At 32.5% G+C, this 24,421-nt stretch overlaps 1 protein-coding gene across 4 annotated transcripts in view; it reads right to left on the bottom strand.

The window, feature by feature from the left end:
- Nucleotides 1-24,421, bottom strand: part of gabrg3 (gamma-aminobutyric acid type A receptor subunit gamma3) — a 234,166-nt gene that overhangs the window by 129,089 nt on the left and 80,656 nt on the right. The gene's annotated exons all lie outside the window — the stretch shown is intronic.

A 24,421-nucleotide genomic window follows, 5' to 3' on the forward strand; every position in this document is an offset into this window, starting at 1 on the left:
CAGGGATGATTAATGCTAATTTATCAGCCCTATTCAGTGCGGATGGCTGCTAGCTGACTCATGTTCTATAGAGCCATTAAAATCAAATTATATGGCGCTTGAGACCCGTTTTCTGCAGTGAATACTATGAAGTTGGCAATTTCAGCTTCACACAATTAGATTGATGAGCAAAGCTGATTTCTCATGTGGACAAAAATCAAGCGGCACTCACTGCGGCTTTCATAATCATGGTCAGCTATTAGAACTATTCATTTTTCTGAAGCACTACTAGAACAACATACCGTAAGCAAACCACAGCGTTATTTTTAGCGCAAAGCTACTCGAGCCTCTTCACATAACCAAACATCAGCTCTTATTGGCTCATCATTTATTCTCCCTTATGTGGTTTTAAAGCTTTATGAGATTCTTTCCACTGTAGAACACACACGAAAATATTCTGAAGGATGCTGATTGCTGGGACCCTGTACATTTGGGGACCCTAAGTAGAATAATTTTGGGGCCCTACCTTGCTCTAAATAGTGGAGAATTGCCATTGCAAACCGTCCACAATGACATTATTGCTAATTAATTGCAATCAGTGAAACAGAAAAGTGATTTCTTCTATTTAATAACTGTCTGAATTACTTAGACATTTTAAAACAGCACTATTTTATCAACTACCAGCTTCAAAAATTAAGAATTAAAATTTAAATATTTAAAAGGGTGGTCCAGAGTGTATTTTTAAAGCTTGGTTGTGATTTTTGGGGTGCAAAGCAATGTGTGCTCATGTTTCTTTTTTTTTTTTATTATGTACTGCTACTCAGCTATCATGGAAACAACAGTCATATTTCCTAGTTCCTCCAAAAACCCGCCCTCAAGAGGCTCTGATTGGTCAGCTAACATAATGTGCTGAGATACATGGATCGGCTCATTACAGCACATTACAGCACATCAGGTCATGTCCCTTTGCTGCGCACGGTGTATGCTTGTAAAAAGGGTTTATGACATCATTAACCAGGATGTATTTTTTGGTAGTCCCCAAACTTCGTTCACTATGGGCTTTGCTAAGCTAGCTCTGTAATAGCAAATATATCCCTTTGTATTGAACTTTGAGTGTCTTACATTCAGAGATGTTGTTTATGTTCACACAGCTACATTACACATCAACTAAAGTTAAAAATATGATATCGTAGTAAACCACCCTTTTAATAAAGGGACTGGGGATTCCGAATTTGTGTCCTTTTAAAGAATTTAAAACATATTCTATTAATTTGGCAAACAGATTGAAGATTCTATAAAACATTCTAGGTTAAGTTTTTTTATATAAATTCCAAAAGCAAAAACTCTGCAATGAATCGACGCTGAACAATAATTAGTCAAAAGTGAAAATGCATTGCTTGACGATATATGAATGTATAATGTATGAATGTATAAAATATACATTCTGAACTCATTAAAATCTCAAAATAATAAAAAATAAAAATAATAATATTAATGCAAAGACTAATCTATAAATAATATAATCAATAAGCAAATAATGTAGGTAAATATAAAAAAATATATATATAAAAAACATGAAAAAGGGAAGCAGCAAAAACTGGAATAATGTTAATACCCAAACATAAACTTTATTATTCCCCTCAGTCACCTTCCCTGTTCCTTATATTTGAGATGCAGGGTTCAGAGCTGATATTAAACTATGATTAATTAAATTTAAACATAACTTTTATAAATATGTCTCAGGAATAATATTACCAGTGTGCAAAATATGTCAGTGAAAGACACTTTTCATTAAATGCGTTAAAGTTTAAAAAATTAAAATATATCTTAAGTACACAACATTTATTAATCTGTACTTGCCTATTTTTGAAAAATGTGCTGCTAGATTATGTCTTTAACATGATCATTATCACATAAAAAGAACAATGCCTAAAATATAGTGCTCGTCTCCTCTCGTTGTCATTTTCCCGTCAGTTTTTCTACACTTGAGGAATAATTAAAAATTAGTTTCATTTTTGCAATCCAATATCCAAAAATAAATCAGGTATATACAGTATAATGAGGCCGGCAATGGAGCAAGAGTCATGGCTGTGTCTGTGCATGGTTTCACATTCTTGTAGTACCGATCTGTCTCTCAGGTTACCTTTAAAGAACAACCTCGAACCGCAAGAAAATTTCTAAATGTTTAAGCATTAAAGCACTGTCAATGAAGATAAACTGTAAAATGCAAATAAAAACAAGCAAGGAAACATCTCGCACCACTAGCGGGTTGTGGGAGCCTCTAGTGGTGGCGGGGCCCTAAGCAGTTGCTTAGTTCGCTTCTAGCGAGGTCCGGCTCTGCTGGGACCCATTCCATAGTAAGGAAAAAAAATAAATAACAATGGGTGCCACGTACCAGCATTTTTCAAAATATCTAACAGATGAAAGTCAAATTTTGAACAAATTAAATGGAGTAAATTATGCAGAATTTTCATTTATGATCTGTCGCTTTAATAAAAATTGTCTGAAAAATTCTCACATTTTCATTAAACGTTTATGGTTGCCTTACTTTGTATGTAAATCATGTTTAGCGATCTGCTTTGATTAATGAATAGATCTTTTGAACGTTGTTGTTTTTAAGCAGTTAAGCAGTATTTATTTTATGAATTTTATTATTTACAATATTATTTGCAGAAAATTGGTTAATTTTGTTAACTTAATTTTGTTTTTCTTAAATGGTTAATTCACCCAAAAATGAAAAATCTCTCATCATTTACTCATCCTTTTTTTAAATATTTTTTAATTTAAAATAAAAGACGATGGTCAACATTGGACAATGTAATCGGTAGACACTGATTTTAATAGTACTTGTTTTTCTTACTAAAAATCTTACTAAAAATCTTTTGGGTTCAACAGACGAAAGAAACTCAAAGGTTCAGAACCACTTGAGGTTGAGTAAATTTTATTTTTTGGGGGGTGAACTATCCTTTTAACAGACGCTGTCTGAATAATTTGTTCATCTCACACCGGCCAGTTTTTATTCCTTCCAGTAAGCCTGAAAACCCTCCAGCAGTCATTCGCCGAGGACAAGCTTGCTGGATGGATTGACCACTGACATCAAACTGACAAGCAGATGTTGGTTGATGCCTGCTTTCTTTATTCAGTGTCTCCTCAGTAATACTGCACTCCTGCCTCAGGGAAAAACCTTCCCAACTGAAATTTGCCTGTTTGTTTTGGCACCACAAGAAGGTCCTTCAGTAGTGACTATATCCTGGGGTCTGTTCTTCTTACTTTGTTTAAAAGATCTAAGATGAATTGCCTTTTGATAATAATAACAGACCTCTGGTTAATTTGGAAATCAAATGAAAATATACAGATGAATTGATCTGTGAATATTGCATGGGCTCTTGTTTATATCCTCAAAATTATGAACAATGCAGCTAATTTGTGTATTACTATTTAAAATAATTTGCCATTAATAATAAAAAAATACTAATAAAAAACACTTTGTATTTGAAAAGTGGACGTAGGCTTATGTTTGATAAAAATTTTAGAAAAATAAAATAAATAATACTAAAATATAAAGCTTATTTCCGGTCCAAAATAAAAATAAAATGCAAAATGTAAAACTTTCTTACGGTGCTGTAATTTGTGTTTTATCCCCATGATTGCTTGTAATCAGTGTTGCCAGATTGTGTGGTTTCCCGTCCAATTGGGCGGTTTTGAATTTGATTTTGTGGGTAAAAAATAACACAGACGGGTGGTGAACATTTTTGCGGTTTTGCAACAATGTGCCCGCCAGCCCCGGTCTTCACTTATAAACCTGTTATGATCTCCCAAAGTGATGCCATAACTCCTGCTCTTTATCTACAAATTTCTTACAATGGTTGTGATCTTCCAAGGACACAACATTTTCCAGCTTCATCTGGCAACACTGGCTTGTAATGTTGCACTTTATTACTGTAAACAATGTATGTGTTTTGTGACACCATAAAAATTAATGACAGAGCATAATATGAAAGAAAAAATTCCATTTTGTCTATAATACTGTATAAATTGTCATATTGCTCAGCCCTAGTTCAAATCAAATAAATTGAAATACAGGTGTGAAAGCACCCTAAGATATCTGATCAGCTAATCAAAAGGCAGCAACTCAAGGCATTTAGGTATGTAGACAAGGTCTGCTGAAGTTCAAACCAGGCATCCAAATGAGGAAGACATGTCTTTAAATGTGATGTGTTAGACAAGTTATGGTCTGAGAAACTGCTAATCTGCTGGGATTTTCACACACAACTACTATAGGTCTTGCAGAACATAAAAAAAAAATTAAATAAATAAAATAAAAAAAAAAAAACGCTGCAGTAGACTGTTGCTGTCCATGTACATGACCACAATGAATTCATCTTATAATGGCTACTCCAGCAGTCACAACACACACGTTTCAAAGCTAAAATCATATCAAACTGGTTTATTGAAAACAACAATAAGTTCACTTAACTCAAATGGCCTCAACCAGCCAACAGAGCACCAGTGGGATGAGAGATTTGCTTTATAAATTTACAGCCATCAAATCTTTGTGGTGTTATCTAGTCAATACCGAGCAGAAATGTTTCCAGCACATTTCTGAGTCTATGCCTCAAAGAACTGAATCAGTTCTCAAGGCAAAAGAGTTCCAATTCAGTACTAGCAAGGTGTACCTACTAAAAATGTGTTAGTAGTCCTTTGGTGCCATTTAATTGAGATCCATTAGTACAAGTTATACTGCGGAGCTGTTGCAAAAACTACTGAAGCCTGAAATTTTTAGCCTAAAAAGCATAACAGCTTATGCTAACGCTGCCTCTAAAAGCTGCTATGTGATTGGCTAAGGGGCTGTTCACACAGAATGTGTTTTTCCTTTCCATCGTTCTACTTTTTTGTTGTTTTTTAATGTAAACTTGATGGTCATGTTTGTAACACTAATCTTTTGAAAGATCTTCAGCTTTTACACACAGCACAGCTCATTATTGTCAGGTCCAACAGCACTGTTTCTGGGTCTAAGCTGCTGCTCATTTAAATTGAGAAAATATTCGTTTATGACCATTTTTTGTCATATCACACAATAGATTGAATTGTATATAAAATCATGGTGAACAAAGCCAAAAAAATTATAACTTTCTGGTCATTGTATATTAGACATGGATATATGTATGTATGTATGTATGTATGTATGTATGTATGTATGTATGTATGTATGTATGTATGTATAATAAAAATAAGTATTATACAAACAATGCAAATATAACTTTTTGCACAAAAAGATAATGACAATTTTAAGTTTAACAATGGTATAGCAAAGAAAAAGATAGTAAGAAAGAGAATAAAATAAAATAAAAAAATAAGAGAAAGGGCACATGACAAATAATACAAATTATGGCAGAATATTAAATAAAGCACATTTTTTAGAAGTTTTAACTGCTTTTTTGTTATGAGACTTTTTTTGTTTTGAGAAGGTATTCAAGTACAGATCCAATTGTCATTTAAAAAATGAATAAATTTGGTTTACAATTACAGTAGTATATTTACATTTATGTATTTAAAAAAAACTTTCCAATAAATAAAGTTTGGTTTAAAAAAAATAATTATTTAATTGTGTTTGTTAAAAAAAACAAGTAAAGTGGAAGTGACCAAACACATGACCATTTAATATAATCAGAAAGGTTGTTCCAATAGGAAACAGGAGAGGGATTTAAGATGACAAGATATAAAAATAAAGATCTAATTGTATGATTGGACTTTTTAGTGAAAAAACAAATGGATCCAAAAAGAGCAGATTCAGCCCTGCGGGGACATACAGAAATCAATGGATTATTATTATTTCTAAAAAGCAAACAAATCTCAGAAAAGATGAACTCACAAACTATATTAAATTCTTTTCTAGATATGAGCAGGGTATATCTTAAAGTAAAATCTAAAAAAAACTAAAAGTGGTAACTGGTTCACTATCACTGAAAAAAGTGTTGCATGCAGAACTGTTGCAAACAATTTATTTGTGTTGAATTTAAACAAACAAATTAAGTTTAATAATGTTCAACTTAATTTGTTTGTTTAAATTCAGCACAAATAAATTGTTTACAACCACTTGACATAAAAAATTAGTAAATCCAAGGAATCATCTTTGAATATTTTTTTTTCAGTGTAATATCACCCCAATCGGATGTGAGACCATGTTGCTATGATTTTGCAAAACAGTCATGTCTAGCTAGTTAATTTCTTTAAAGGTCCCGGGAAGAGCTTTAAAGGGCACCTATGGTAAAAAATCTACTTTTAAGCTCTTTGGACAGACAGGTGTGTAATTATAGTGTATAGACCGTCTTATTGGGGTGATATAAACACACCCAGTCCTTTTTTTTTTAACTTAACAACATAAAAACGGTGGACCAATTGGAGCGGTTTTCAGAGCGACTGCAACTTGACGTAGAAGTGCGGTCCCCCCGCCCACCGATATTGATTGACAGGCCCATTGATTGACGTCACCATATCCTCAGTTTGTTGATTCAGGTCTGCCATTTTCAGCACGAGTAAGAGCGATATCATTAAAGGAACATTCTTGCTCTATTTTTAGATGTAAGGCTCATTGGGCTCAACACAAGATCAACATTCATTACATGATTGCTGTAATCGGAATTATTGGTCTTTAGGTAGGTTTGCAAACAGGTGTACTTTTCATTGCATCTACCTTAAACTTCAGCCGTTTGCATTTCTCGAGGTCACAGAAGCTCCCTGTGATCTTAACTAGGTGCAGCTGGAAAAGTGCATGCTCGTCATGTGCGCATCTCTCCATTGACGCAGCGCCAAGCATTTTAGAATTCTAAACAGGTTTCTATACACACAAAGGTGCTTCAAGTTGGCGGCTGGGCCTATGTTTAGAGTTCTAAAATGCGTGGTGCGACGATTCGGGACACTTCATGTTTCTGCCGCGCAACAGAGAGTGTCTGGTGTGCTTTGTCACAGCGCATCCGGTGCCTCAGTCGAGCTCGGGACTTTAAGCTAGCACATAGTTGTCTGTAAAACTATACAAAGACACAAATGATTGTGTCCGAGTCGTACATGTATGGCTGAATGCTGGTCCTCTCACTCTTGCTCCTTCTCACAGTCCCGCCCCCTTGTTACATTGAGCGGGAAGTCGAAACTAATTTTCATGTGAAGCAACACACCCTAAAACAGCCAACTGTGTACATGCTCCCAACATGACATTTTTTAACACATTATAATAAAAAAATCTGAACTGTGTTGAACTGAGCCTAAACTGGCACACTCAGATCAACCATAATATTAATATTAAATCATAAAAAGGGGTAAACTATGTGCCCTTTAAAATGTGCGCTTTTATTAGATGTTTGACATAATCTTAATCGAAACACAAAGAGTGTAGTGTAGCTCCTCCCCTTTTTGAAAACAGTCAATAAAGTTTTGTTTCATCACCCGCTCTGCCAGTGAGAGTGGTCAAGCTCAAGTGCATCAAATGAAAAGCAAATGAGAAGCGTCTTAAAGGGAGCAGGGCATGTCAGACACTACAGAGCATTTGATTGATTATGATGAGAAACTGTAGTATGAGTATGGATGTTGATCCATTTAGACGAATGTGAAGCTTTACATGTTTATATCAGTTTTATATCATCTTAACTTGGAATTTGTCACTGTTTTGGGGCACACTAGCTTATAGATATCCTAAAGCCAACAATCCTGATGCTAACATCTAAAAAAAAATTTTTTTTTAAATTTGTGTGGCCTTTAAGGATGCCTTATACTATGTTTCTATAGTGTGGTGTTGTATTGGAAATGCACCTTTGAGCTGTGATGCCATAAAAAATTAATCTCCAATACCATAATGTAATATTTGGATTTTATACACTGCATGATATCAATGGAAAAAGCTGCAACGTCTATCAGCATGGATCAAATTGCTCATATTATCCAGCCAAACATAAACTCTTGTGCGTAACCTCTGAACGAACTCTGTTATTGATGCCTTTTCTACAGACACAGTTTGTCTCAGAACAGAAATAGTTCTGATCAATACTCAGAGTAACTGTAGCAGCACATTTTACCCAAACTATGAAACATTTATTCTCTAAGCAATATTAAAGCAAAACACATGAGCTGCAGTTGTGATAAATGCCCACGAGTGAATGACAAGTGACAAGTTTCATCGTGAAATGAGTCTCCCAGGTATCATCAGTGCAACTGAAGCAACTGAAATTTTGTATTAGATATATATGAACCACAGTGTATGAGTTATCCTAATATAGTCACAGTATGTTAACACCCCTGACTGTTGCATACAGATTTGACAGCTCTTGATAAATTTGAATTCGGAACACAGAGTCACTGGCTGTTTTGTAATGGCAGCGATGAACTGCTGGGATTTCAATATCTCACCTACAGGTAGAGTTTTACGGTATAGTGGTGCAAAAAATATTGTTATGATATCAATATTGCACAGACTAAGATGCCAGACAAAAGTTCTGCAGTCCAGACATCTTGAAAGCAAAGTTACTGTTGAATTAAGTCAAATGCTGCAAGTGTACAAGTAAATATTAAGTGTAAAAGTCTATATTTAGTAAACATTTTAAGTAAACATTTATTAAAGCATGAATTAAACTGTGCAATTATATTTAATGATCAGTAGCAGTAAAACATTCTACAGTCTATACCCAGCAGGCAAACAGTGTCATCCATCATTGATCTTTTTGTTTGCAACTAAAAATGTCAGCTGACATCTAATACTGACGTCATCTGGTGTTAATATTTGATTGGTTTTAGACTGTGGCTAACTAAAATTCTGTAGCTGTGGCTAACTAAAATCCAACATCATTTTATACTGTATATATTACACGATGTTGAAAAAAATCTAACATTGCGATACTGTTTTGTTCTGCGATATATGTTGTGATAAGAATACAATTTGTACAATTGAATATCTATTGGGTAAGAATTAATCATTTTATATTTATTGGGTAGGGGAGTGCATATGCATAAATCATAAAAATAATCGACAATCATGTATAAACTCAATGAAAAAGAAACTAATTTGGTAAACAACTTTTGAATGTTTTCCCAGGAGTTGATCTGAACTCAGGTATACAGTAAATGAATAATCAAATGTAAAATAACACAGCGCAGTCTTCGTTTTATAAACAGTTCAATAAAATTAATCGTTATTAATTTGTCAACATAACAAACAGTGCAATTTCTTAAACCTAAATGCTTTCAAAACCCTTGAAAAAACACTTGAAAAAACACTTGAAATTATAATACAGACTAAATTATAATACTGCAAATGATCAGATTGCAATATTGATGCTGAAACGATTTGTTGTTCAGCCCTAATATACATACATACATACATATATTTAGTATACATATATATATACATACAAATTTATTTAATTATATATTAGATGTTAAAAGATTACTTCTTACAATAATTAAATTATATACATATCTATATCTATCTATATCTATCTATCTATCTATATATATATATATATAATTTAGCGTATGAGAACCAGGATTGAGTATCGCTGTTCTAGAGAAAGTTGTATTTCGTTTCGCTTAGCTAGAATAAAGGTACATTATTTTTTTATACATACATACATATATTTAGCATACATATATATACATACAAATTTATTTAATTATATATTAGATGTTAAAAGATTAGTTCTTACAATAATTAATTAAATTATATACATATCTATATCTATCTATCTATCTATCTATCTATCTATCTATCTATCTATCTATCTATCTATATATATATATATATATATATATATATATATATATATATATATATATATATATATATATATATATATATATATATATATATATAATTTAGCGTATGAGAACCAGGATTGAGAATCCCTGTTCTAGAGAAAGTTGTATTTCGTTTCGCTTAGCTAGAATAAAGGTACATTATTTTTTTTTATTAAGGCCAATATTATTAGGCCACCTAAGAAACTTTTATTTACAATTTATTGCTGATTGTAAAACAAAACAATTTTGTCAATGACTGGTATAATCAAACTAACCCAACCTAACCTAACCTAACCAAATTACCTATTTAAGGCATTAAATTGCTCTTTAATCTAACTTCCAAACAATGCTGCTTTTACTATTAAACACAATAAATAACTAACAATAAAGACAAATTAAGAAAAAAAATCAGAAAACAATAATCTTTAAATGATGCAATACCATATGGGAACTTACAAACCCTTCATCAGTATCAAAATGTTTCTTCAGATTGTGTTTGAGTAGCTGTAACAACATTTGGACAAAATTTTGTGGATCTAATAGTGAAGTGTTATGGATAATTTCTTGTTAAATGTAACTTAAAATGTAATTAGTTTTATGGACCGTACTTATAGGCATATAATAAGTATCAACCCTACTCATATGCACAGTGTTTACTGATCCCACACCATCTCTAAACGTATCCAGCAGGTGGGTATGAAGATCTAAGACTACAATTATCAATCCTAATCAGCATGCTTGTTGGGCGGCGGGGTTGAAGTGATTGTAAGGAGCCATTGTCTCTCCCTCGGAAAGAACTGCAATCTGTAACAGGTGAGCAGGAAGGAAGAGCAAGCAGAGGAAGAGATCAATACTGAGCTGAAAGAGCAGGTCTGAGGTCAGTCAGGTGTGACCAGACTCCCAGTCGCACACAAGATGAGTGGAGCTTAAACCTTTTCACCTCTTCTGTAGGGAGTTGTGAGCTGGACAAAGAAGCTCCAGGACCTTTGGCTGTCTCTGCTGGCATTACCTGCGTTTTGTGATGGTGATGATCTGCAGCTCTGACTAATCCCCACATTCTTTCATATAATTGTTACCTATAATCCTTGGGATTTTAAATGGCACACGGAGAATTAGGTGCGGCTAAAAGCGACCTGCCGTGTTGGGGGAAATTGACCCTGTCTATCCTCAATTTTCTCACCAAGGCCTTTCATTTATTGTGTAAATGTTTTTCTACTGGAGCCGTGGTGGAAAAGCACTGCAAGGAGCAGATGTGTAAGTGTGAAGCTCTTCCATAGATGCTTATTTAAGGCTTGTTTTTTTTTTTTTAGCTTACAAGAAATGTAGGGCAAAATGGAGTCTAACCCGGTGCTTGTAAGGTGTACCTAATAAAGTGGCCGATGTGTGTATGTATGTAAATTAGCAGTTTTCCGTATTTTGTCTTTATGTTTTTATAATTTTTTTACCTGTTTACTTATGCATTTGAATTGCATTATGAGACCTAAATCTTTCTTTCAACAACATTTAACTTTGAAAAAGTTCAAAAAGTGGCTTTTTTGTAACATTTTTAATAGTGAAGTAATAGATTATTATAAACTTAAAGTGACATATTGTCTAGGTTGATGTTTAATAATACAGTACAAAACACTTGTAATAAACTGGTACATTTTTCTTATTTTACAGACGTATTTCTCTATACATTATCTATTACATTATATTAAACAACTAAAATGTTTAAAAAAAGTAACTTGTTAAACTGCAGAGTTGAATTTTCAACATAAAATGTAGACAAAGCAGAGATCAAGGTGCCACAATGAAATTCACAACCGTAAATAAACAGAAAACACTTCAGAAATACTAAAACTGTTAATTAACTGCTATTTTTTACAGTGTAGAAATGAAGTACTTATTGTGTCATCATAATAACAAGACACAAACTCATCCATTACTGTAAATCCTGGTTTATGTAAAAAATGAAAGTCCACTGAACAACATCCCATAGAGCACATGTAGTCCAATATTCCTGAATTATGGATGGTTATTCAATTGTTTGTCACAGTTTTTTTGGGAGATCTAGGGCCCTATCATACACCCGGAGCAATGTGGCGCAAGGCACATTGCAATTGTTGTTTGCTAGTTTCAGCTTGGCGCAAAAGGGATTTTGACGTTTTGCACCACGCTGTTTAAATAGCAAACGCATTTGCGCTCATATGTTTGCCCATAGGCGTTCTGGTCTAAAAAGGGAGGTGTGTTGAGGTGTTTTGCTGGCACGTTGCTATTTTGAAAACTATAAAAGATTTTTCAATAGACCAGAAAAAAGTCTGTCTATTGTGCAGCGCAGAGCACGTTAGTTATGCGCTTCGCTTACGCACTGCTTAATACACACAAGATGTAGAGCAATACGCAAATATCTTCACATATGAAAAAGAATTAAAATATTAAGGATATATATAGGATATAATAAGAATATATATATATATATATATATATATATATATATATATATATATGATATAAACACATACATATATATATATATATACATATATATATATATATATATATACATATATATATATATATATATACACATATATATGTATATATATATATATATATATATATATATATATATATATATATATATATATATATATATATATATATATATATATATATATATATATATATATATATATATATATAAACATAAAGGATTTAAATATTACAAAACATTATTTTCTAGCCTACATAAATATAAAAAACACTGCCTTTATGCCTTTTTCATCTTGGGAGGCTTTTTCAGTTCATTCATAACAATTTACTTTTGTATAATGTTATTATTATCAGCAGTATTATTTATTATATCCATATATTTATATTTGTTTTATTAAAAACAAGCTTAGATTTGTCCACCTGTCAGGTTTTAGACCATATGGAGTACAGCATGTGTATTTGGATATAACTCAGGTTTTTGACCACACTTCGTTATTATTGTTCATTTATTCGTTTGCTGGAAATTAGAACTGAATTTAGAAATCTTTTTAAAACAAATATTTGTACTTAACAAACTAAATTAATTATTTATAGGCTAATTGATGTCTGTGTGTACAAGGTTTCCCTATCCACAAGCGCGAAAGTGAAAGTTAATCATTTATCTCTCATTCTTGCGCTGTAGATGCTCTGTTGAACTGTTTTCTTCCTAGTGAAATGCTCAGTTTTTCCACTTACACTTAATTTACGTCATGTAAATAGCAAATGCAACATGGCACGACACAACTGACTCTTAAAGGGAATAGGAGATGAGACTCTGATCGGTTTATTCTCAAAACACACCTATGACTCATTAAGAAAATAAATTCAACCCTTTTAGACCATGTGCCACGGCACAAAGCGTATTTTTCCGTCCTTATATTAGCAAAAGTGGATTCTGGCACGCCCTGAATGCGTTTGCGCTCTGCAGTTTGCGGTTTGCACTTTGCACTTTGCGCATTGACCGTCAAAATAGAGCCCCTAACATAGTCACTTCCGCACCAAAACAGCATCTTGGTAGTAACACGATTTCATTGCTTGCAGTGTTACAAACAGAATAAGACCACCCACTGAATAAAAAGTAAAATTTATGCAGAGCATAGTTACTAAACATCCAAACAATGCAGCTTTTAACAATAAAACACAATTAATAAAATCAGAAAGCTGCAAAATGATAATGTTTAAATGATGCAATGCATTAAGGGACCTCACAAACCCTTCATCAGTATGAAAATGTTTCTTCAGATGATTGTGTTTGAGTAGCTGTAACAACAGTTGGACAATTATGAGGATGTAATATGGGTTTATATGTATTTGCAAGAAAACTGAAGTAAATTAATTTGGTCTTGCCTTTATATGTTTTAATCAAATTGCCGATAGCCATAGACTTTAATTAAACTGGCTGCTAAAATTACTTTTTTTTTCCTTTAGCTGAAAAAACAGGCACAACTATAGTACATTGGATGGCCTGAGGGTGAATTAACGGACATTAAATTGTCATTTTTAGATGAACTATGCCTTTAATCTGGAGCGCCATCAAGCAGTTAGTTAATTATAGTTAATTAGCAGTTAGTTACCGATGTTAAAAATAGTGAGTAAATAAGGAAATGAATGAATAACCAAAATGAATAAATAAATAAATAAATACATGAATATGAATGAATGAATGAATGAATGAACGAACGAACGAACGAACGAACGAACAAACGAACGAACGAACGAACGAACGAACGAACGAACGAACGAACAAACGAACAAACTAATGAACTAATAAATGAGCAAATGAATGAATGATGGTTTTGATCAAATCTGAAAAAAATTGTGCAGCTTTACTTGTAATAACTGTTTATTCGGTTTATCAGAATAACAACAAATACAAATAAAGAGCTTTTTTTAAGACAACAATCAATGTCGCATTAAATGTGTTCACTACCATAAATACAGAGCAGCTCGGCATGAATTCCGGAGCCACAAACACTAAAGATAATGAGAGAGATTGACAATGCTTTTGGCACATCTTCTGCATGCCAGTTATTAAGCTCTATTTTGCTAATCTACAATCACAGCATGAACTTGAATAATATTAAAGGCTTGATTTAATAGCAGGTAAATTACACACAGTATTTCCTGTCCATTACAAGTAAAGCCAATTTGGTAGTTAGCGGATAATTGGTTTGTATTTATTCAAGTACTGTACATAAATGATGCATTCCATTAGAGATAATCACACAAATCAGTAAGTCAGGATATACAGACTATTAATAGTGTTTACAGGGTGTACAAAAAAAATGGGTTGCACAGTTAAAATATTTAATAAATTCATAAATATAATACATAATAACCAAATTGCATGTAGTCACTATAAATAATAATCAAATAGTATTAGGTTACATTTTTTTATATTAACCTATATTCATAATAATAAATAATTAGTCATTTAAATTGTATTTGCAATGCAATTTCATAATGAATAATAATAATAATAATAATAATAATAATAATAATATAAAATAATAATAATAATAATAATAATATATTACAACCTTTAAACATTTAGATGTATATATATTAATTATATATATTTCAGGATATTTTTTATAGATTTCATAAATTATTTTATATTGTGAATTTAGAATTATTATTATTTTTGTGTGTGTGTGTGTGTGTTTTTGTGGCTGTTGTTTATTAAATATTTGAATAAATGCAAATTAATAGCAGAATTACTAATATACAATTTCAACAAAAATGTGTTTATTTATGCAATGTTCTTTAATAATAAAAAACATTTTATATATATTCTATATGAACATCTTTGTGAAATTTTTATATTAATTAAAATATTGCATACAATAAAAAATACATGACATGTAAAAATAATAATAACAAAAATAAAAATAATAATAAAAATAATAATAATAATAATAATAATAATAATAATAATAATAATGATAATGATAATAATAATAATAATAATAATAATAATAATAATAATAGATTCATTATTAATCAATAAATAGCAACATTAGAGAAACTATTCTAAAATATGGAGTGGTACACACTTTATCAGCCTACTATATAATGTTACATAGGTGACAAAATACTGACCCAAATGTTAATAAGGTTTTGTTGAAAGGGGCATTCATTACTGTATAAATGTTATGCATACATACCCTACCATACCCTAAAATTTGGGGTCAGTTGTTTTATCTTTTTTTTTTTTTTTTAAGAAAATGATTCTGTTCATCAAGGCAGCATTTATTAAATATATGAATGTATATATAAATTATAAAATGTATGTATGTAGTTTCAAATGAAATTATTAGTCCAGTTATTATTGCTTTTATTACTATTACCATTATTTATATTATTAATAATAACAATAACAGGGTTTTATAAGATACATGAAGGAATAATAATAACAATATTAATTAATATTACAGTGATTTCTGAAGGGTCATGTGCCTCTGAAAACTAGAGTAATGAAGCTAAAAATTCATCTATGAAATCACTAGATTAAAGTATTATTATTATTAAATGATAAACTACTTTTGAACAGTTATTTTATAGTGCAATAACATTTCGCAATTTTACTATATGTACTGTATTTTTGATTAAATAAATGCAGCCTTGGTGAGCAGGAGAAGCTTAAAATCTTAAAATCCTTAAAATCCTACTTTTGACCGTATACGTACATACATTACATACATACATACATACATACATACATACATACATACATACATACATACATGCATACATGCATACATGCATACATAGAAGAGAGCGGGGGTGATGGGACGAAAGTAATAAATAATGAAAGTAACGAAATGATTTTCTCAAAGCCCTGACAACATTTGTTTTCCAGTCTACAACAGCACATTCTGTATGCAACCCTTGATGGAGCTGCCAAACATTACCTGATTGCGGGACCGTGTCCCACTATTAGGTCCAAATTTCAGTTTTTAGGTTCTTTTTTTTTTTTTTTTTCATTTTTACAAGTTGTGCTTCTCTTTTTATGCACAACAGTAATGATCAATCAGCTTGTTTACTGCAATAACACATCCTTGAATTTGCAATCTCTGATTTTTTTAGTTTAAAATGTAAAATAGATTTAAATGACAAGAGTTCCTATGAGGACAAAGGTAACACTGTTATTTATGTCCCACTGCTAAAAGCCATACCTTATTTTTCACTTCCACATTATATTTTGCAGTGTTTTAAATCATATGTTTTATAAAATTAATGCATTTTGCCAATAATAATAAACAAATATTTAAAAGTCGCTGGTTCGAGCCCCGGCTGGGTCAGTTGACATTTATATGCAGAGTTTGCATGTTCACCTCATGTTTCCTCCAGGTGCTCCAGTTTCCCCCACAGTCCAAAGACATGAGCTATAGGTGAATCAAATAAGCTAAAATTTGCTGTAGTGTATGACTGTCAATGTAAGAGAGTATCGGTTTCCCAGGTTTGAATTGCGGCTGTAAGGGCATCTGCTGTGTAAACACAATGTATGCTGGATAAGTTGGTGGTTCATTCTGCTGTGGCGACTCCTTAATAATAAAGGAGCTAAGCCGAAAAGAAAATGAATATATGAATGAATTGATGTACATTTGTTAAAGCAGGTTTCAGTGCAACCTGCTGGCCAAAGCTCCTACTTATCTTAAATTGGTTGTTTGACATGACTTCATACTTTTTTTTTCTAAAATTATGATTATTTTCCTCAAACATTCTAAAAACTGCTACAGAAGGGTTGCAATTTCCCTGAACGTCAGACTCGACTCACGCAGCATGATGACGCTAGAAGAGCATTTAGTGGTTCAGTTCCACAGCGCAACCAAAACCCTCCCACTGGACCCAGAGCTGCTGATGCGGAGGAGTTTCTTCTACTGTTTCCACACAATCTCATTTAGCAGCGGCTCAACAAAGGAAAAGCTCAAACAGCAGGAGTTGAGCATGGTGATGAGGCACCAGACCCTGATTCAGTGCCATATATTTAATTTATTATGTTTTGTTATTTAATGGTAACAGGGTGGCTTAGTGGTTAGCACTGTCACCCCACAGCAAGAAGGTCACTGGTTTGAGTCCCAGATGGGCCAGCAGGCCTTTCTGTGGGGAGTTTGCATTTTCTGGGTTTCCTCCAGGTGCTCTGGTTTCCCCCACAGTCCAGAGACATTTGGTATAAGTGAAATGGGTTAATAAAATTGGTTGTAGTGTGTGAGTCTCTGTGTGAATGAGAGAGTGTATGGGAGTACTGGGTTCCGCCTGGAAAGTTATCTGCTGTGTAAAGCATATGCCGGAGTAGTTGGTGGTTTATTCAGCTGTGGCGACCCATGATAAATAAGGCACTAAGCTGAAGGAAAATGAATGAATGTTATTTAGTTGACAATGTAAGTTAGTCAGTTGACAGTAGCAATTAACTTGTAAGTTAAGTGATGTGGATGTAAATTCATTTAGATTAAATTGACTATAATATTTGTTATATTGTAACATCTCATTAATCCTGCTTTTGTACATTGTGATAACATTAGTATTAAAATACCACTGCCATGGTAAAAAGTAATAAATGAAAACTACTGTATCAAACTAAAATCATTTATTTATTAAAATCATTTTACTTGAAATAAAATGGTGACATTTTAATATATGGTACAATTCTCTTTATTAACAAACCATTAATTAGGAATTTTAGCTCAATAAACTGTTCATTTGCACTTATTAACAGCTGGATGTAGAATAAGATATGTTATTTAAGTACTAATAAACAGCCGTACATTAGTAATATAAAGGTAATAAGCCAGTAGTCATTAGTTAATAGTCTGAATTAGGACTTATGTTATCAGTAAAACATTAACTGAAAAAAATCGAAAAGACAAAATCAAAATTAGTTTAACAAGTTACCATGTGATAGAAAATAAATTCTATAATTAATAATTATATATTTCTTTAAAAACTCTAGCTAGGGTGTGAAAGATATTAAAACCTCTTGCTTTCTGAGCACTGGCTGAGCCTAAGTGTTGCAAATGCTAAAGGCAGGATCCCAACGACTGTTCCTTTGTCTTTGGGTAATACTTTCAAGCTGGCCAGGGCAGGATCTATTCAAGATCCTAAAACAAGATTCTCAACTAAAATTATTCATGCCTGTTTTCTATACACTGCCCCTCCTAAAACATAATTTAGACAGGACAGCTCTGTCTCAAATCAGACTTGTTTTAGACTCATTTTGGACATGCAGACTGTAAGACTTCTTGAAGACACTGTTTGACTGCAAAACAACCAAAACATGTCAATACAGAAGTCTGCTTGCGAGTCTCATTTTTCTAACATATGGATATAGGTTTCATAATTTAAAATAATAAATGCAACTTAAACTAAAATAAAAATGAATTAAAAAAATAAATATGTGTAAATGATAGCATGATACAACATACACATATTTCATTTCGATTTTACACAGATAAAGAACCCGAATTCATTATTTTTATTATTATTATTATTATTATTTTAAATAAATATATATATATATATATATATATATATATATATATATATATATATATATATATATATATATATATATATATATATATATATATATATTTTTTTTTTTTTTTTTTTTTTTTTTTTTACAAAATGGCTTTTGTTATTTAAATTGCAATAATCTAATTTATATCTACATAAATACTATAAAACAATTACATGCCACAAATACAGAAAAAAAGAACACTAAAAAGGCGATCAGACAGAAAAAAAAAATGCAGCCAGATAGTCACAGTCTAGAGCCCTGATTCAAAATCTCAATGTATCATCAGGAGCCACTGATATTAATTTTGCTTTAAAAAGATCAAAAGTTTTATGATCTACAATGTGCATGTGGCATATGGTCCAAGGATCACAGTTTCAGTTTCAAATTTCTACGAGAAGAAAAAAAAGTCACCTACAACATGTAGCAACTATCCCTTTCATATCTTACATAAAGTATAGGCAACAAACCCTGTATATTTATTTTATATAGTTCAACAATATAACAGCTTTTTCCTTTGTTATGCAAAACACTTTTTATTTACTATGGAGGACGGCATGAAGACCAGCTGCAGAAAATAAAAAATGAAATTTGCTTTGTTGGCTGAGCTGGTCATGGGTATCACAGATGTGCAAATAACCTGCCTGACAACGTTCTTGTGTGCGGCATTTCTAGAAAATGAAATTGTCAACGACAATAAATGAGATATTGGGAGATGGAAAGACACGGTGCCATAGAGCACCAGATAATAGATTACCGTAAGCACATTTAAATGTTCCTCGCATTCTGACAACTCATAAAACCCTGAGCAATAAACAGAAATGAAAAGATAGGAAGATAGTTGGATATCTCATGTTAATTGACTTCCATTCATGCCACCCTGAATGCCAAATACCTCTGAGGAATGAAACATTTTTTTTCTAGCTGTTTTGCTACCTGAATATGCAAATAAAGCATGTGAATATGCATGACTGGGGTCATGACCTCTGTTCTATTCAAATGTCAGTCTAAAAAAAAAAGCCAGTGTTTTGAACTTATGGTGAGACACTGCAGGCAAAAACACTATTTTCACCAGTTCATTTTGGGCTTTTTTGCTTTTAAAAAGCGTTTTTACTTTTACAAGTTACTTTTAATGCATCTTATTAATGTCTGAGCTCAGATTCATAAACATCTTAAGGCTAAATGGAAATCCTTACTTGCCAATTAAACAGAAAAATAATCATTAAAATGGGCTTCATTCGTTGTAAAAACGGGACTTCTAATAATTATATTTTCTACTTTTTAAAAGAGCTTGAAATTGTTATTCTTGGTGGATCCTAAACCCCAGATAAACAGAATCCTGCTTTATGTATAATCACATTCACACTGCTTATACTATGCCTAAGGTTAATGAGACTGTAGACGACGTTACACTGTACCTTCCTAAATCCCAGGTTAACATTCTTATTACATATGAATAAGATCGGAGAAAATTTTTACACTGCATTTCTCCACATTTTCACCTATAAAATGCCGTAGCCTAGTAGCTGTTTTAAGCCTGACAAGATGCACAGAACCAAGAAAACAAAGACATTTACATATTTCAAAGTCACCTTGACATGGAAGTTAAGAATGTCATTTTTGCCACATCATTACTTAAGTCATGCAGCTAAAGTCAAAATGATTAGCCCTCTTCTGATTTTTCTTTTCTTTTTCAAATATTTCCCAAATTATATTTAACAGACCAAGAAACTTTTCACAGTAATTCATAATGTTTTTTGTTTTTTTTTCTTCTGGAGAAAGTACTATTTGATTTATTTTGGCTAGAATAAAAATTGTAATAGAAGTTTTTTTTTTTTAAAAACAAACATTTTATTGTCAATATTATGAGCCCTTTTAAACAATAGTTTTTTGAGTTTCTACAGAACAAATCACTGTTATACAATGATTTGCCTAATTACCCTAACTAGTTAACCTAATTAACCTAGCTAAGCCTTTAAATTACACTTTAAGCTGAATACCACTATCTTGAAAAATATCTAGTAAAATATGTACTGCTATCACGGCGAAAATAAAATCTAGCCTATCCAATCAGTAAGAACAATCCTTATAAATAACCAAATCCTCCAACACAGGTTCATTCTGAAAACCTACCTCTATTTACATTTCTGGAGAGTGCTAAATACGTCCCCAGAGCAATGGTTTTTTTTGCAGTTTTTTGTTTTCGTGAATCCACAAGAGGCCACTGTGTACGCTTTTCAGATCTCAAATTTCTCTCGCGAGTGCCGTTAGTGCCTGCTCTTCTCGTGTAAATCCACCAGAGGCAGCTGTTGCCTGACTGTTTGACTGACTGACTGACTGACCGACTGACCCACTCTCCTCCTTCTCTAAACCCAACCAATAGTGTTTTCAAACGCACCGACTGTCCAACCCACACACTTCCCTAAACCCAACCGCAATACTGAAAAAGAAAATCCCTCGCTTATTTTTTTACCACGATTTCAGATTTTACCACATTGTCACCATGTTATTTAGATGTTTACTTTATTTTTTGGATTCTGTTTTTTCATACCTGCTTTCTGTAACCGTTCTTTGCTGGACTTGACCTCCGTCATAGTGGTCAAGTTGTCTCTGCACCTCAAATCCACCAACATACATGGCAAGATAACTGGACAAACTGGTAACAGCAGGAAAGCTGTGCATACAGACGTAAGCGCTCAGATGGTAAGCACAAAAAAAAAAAAAAAAAAGTCATACCGCCCCGTAACATTCATTTTAAAAACGAAATGCAGCCATATGTCCTTCTGGCTACATAATTTGCTATCTCCAGAAACGTATAGGGCTGCGATTTTAGAATGAGCCTTTGTTGAAATCACCATAGCTCAGACATCTCTTTATTTCTCAGCATCCCTTCACCACCCTGAATCCACTTCCCCTTCTGCCTTCAGCTGAAGAGAATAGGGGGGTTTTGCACAACCAGGCCTGAGCTCTGACCCCTCTCTCTCCTTTAAGGGAAGAGCCCCAGGCTCAAGAATCTTTCCGAGCTCAGAGCCCTTCCCCGGGACAGCATGCCAAATACGGTTCATACAGTTAATTATCCGCTAAGAGCAAAAGTACATACATATAACACCAAAGATACATTTGGATTTCATTCAGATTTTAACAAAATAATTTAGAAAACTTTAGAAAACTGGAAAACTTATTAATTATTCCATTGTATTATTCGATATTCACTGGCAGCGTCTTTCCTTGAACTTGATATTTGGACCTTGAAATCTTTTAACACCCTTTAATATTTGTGTCTGCACTGAATTCTAAGAAATATCTCCCTTAAGACTTTAAAACAGCCCTTAAAATGCTGTTAAGTGACAGAGCGATCGATTGTTGTTGCTGCTTCTTCAGGTGGTTGTTTTGGGCGCTTCTCATTATCCAGCCGTTCCCTCTCGCTCTTTGAGCTCCGGACCGTAATAATTGGAAGTGAAAACACACTCGAATTTTCAAGGATGAATCTCATGTATCGGGGAGCCAAAGACAGTATTGAGCTTCAGAGGAATTTAACATCAATTTGAAGAGATCTGTCACCCGTTGTTCGCATTTATATATGATATCCATCGGAGAGAAAGAATAAGAAGCTGCTTTATTTAATTTTTTATAAGAGTCAATGAATTTTTATGAAGAACTATTATATCAGAAGCTAAAAAAGAGAGAGATTCCTTTCCTCAGCTGCTTTCTACAATGTGTCACAGTTTAAGTTCAAGTCTTTATATTCTCTTACTTTTCCTACTTTTTTTCGTTCTTTCCCCTGAAGCTTTTCTGTGCCTCGGGGGAGATAAAGCTGTAGCAGTGGTTCACTAGTGGCCCTGCTTTCAACTCAAACCTACAGCAACGTGTCACCTATGGGACTGTTAAAGGTGTGACAGAGGGAAAGTGAGAGTGGTTGAGAAATGGACCAAAAAAAAAAAAAAAGACATTACAGGAATAATTCAGAATAAAATTAATGCTTATTACGTATGCTGTTTCATGGAAAGTGGATATTCTTCAAAAGTCAAGTCACTTAGAATAAATGTTTATCATTTTAAAAGAATAATAATTTCATAAAATAAATTAATGAATCCATATAATAATCATTATACTAAAACGTAAAGAAAGAAAGAAAGAAAGAAAGAAAGAAAGAAAGAAAGAAAGAAAGAAAGAAAGAAAGAAAGAAAGAAAGAGAAAGAAAGAAAGAGAAAGAAAGAAAGGAGAAAGAAAGAAAGAAAGAAAGAAAGAAAGAAAGAAAGAAAGAAAGGAGAAAGAAAGAAAGAAAGAAAGAAAGAAAGAAAGAAAGAAAGAAAGAAAAAAAGAGAAAGAAAGAATAGCTAAAAAATGGAGAAAAGACATTTAAGGAGCAAAATTTCAACTGAAAACAAGGTAGTGGCTATTCTTCCTGGGGTCCATTGAACATAACAGAAATTACTTGAATACATAACAACAAAGACCAAAAAAAATGTTAAAATACAAAATTCATACATAGCATCCAGATCAACGATCTACATAATATTGTTCCATTAAATATTTCTTAAACGATTTTTTAAACTTCATTTTACTTAAGGATGTTACAAAGCATGTAATGTCTGATCGCAATTCATTCCATGTTTTCATTCCTCTATACATTACAGTCTGCTGCTTTGCATTAGTTTTTGAAATGGGAAGCAAAAAATGTCCTTTTAATGCATGCCTGGTGTTAAAATGATGACTAGCATTACTACACAAAAGTTGACAGTACAATACACTTGGAACTCTTGACACAGAAATATTTCTTATGAAACATAGCAGAGAAACAATTTCCCCATCCTTCACCAATTACAAACCTAAAGTTTCATGCATTTTCATAATATGAACTCTTTTATTGCAGTGTACAATTAGTCGTGCAGCTCTATTCCAGACTAACTGCAACTTATCTAAGTCTTAACTTGATGCATTCGACCATATCACTGGAGAATAATCTAGATAAGAAAGAACAACTGCCTGAAAAATTTGACAAATACAGTACTTTGGTAAAAATTCTACACATCTCAGTTGATCTGTGCCAGTCCCAGACACATTGGCCTGTGACTCATGCACTACCTTTATTAATAACGTGAATGATTTGTTTTTTTACAGTATAAGTAAGATGTAGAGTGTCCTTTGTTAATTTAAACCTTTTTCTTCTGATTTGGTGCATAGGCAGGAAGAAAGGGAATTACTTTGTATTTTTCTTTTGGGAATTTTTCTTTTGTTAAAGTTAGTTTGCATTTAAATTAGTTTTTGGATCTTTTTTGTTTGTTATTTTTGTACTTCCATATCCTGTTGTAATATTTTTTGTTTTTGCATTATGTTCTTTAAAAACTATTCTTTATATTATTATTATTATTGTTATAATTATTAAGTTTTTTTTTTTAATCATTTAAATGCAAGTAAAAAATGATTGCCTGATGGTGATCAACTTTTTGATCAAGAATGTGTTGTCTGGTAATTCTGGGCCTGAAGACAGTTAACTTAAAATACTCTCCCCTCTTTCTTCACTTGTTTGTTTCTATTTTTTGACCCAGGACCTTTGTAGGAACGTAACAATGTGCATGCAGGTTGTTTCAAATTTTCGATTCTAATTGAAGTTTCAGTACACTACATAAT

Source organism: Danio rerio, chromosome 6 (genome assembly GCF_052040795.2).
Source record: "Danio rerio strain M-AB ecotype USA chromosome 6, GRCz13ab, whole genome shotgun sequence".
Taxonomy (NCBI): domain Eukaryota; kingdom Metazoa; phylum Chordata; class Actinopteri; order Cypriniformes; family Danionidae; genus Danio; species Danio rerio.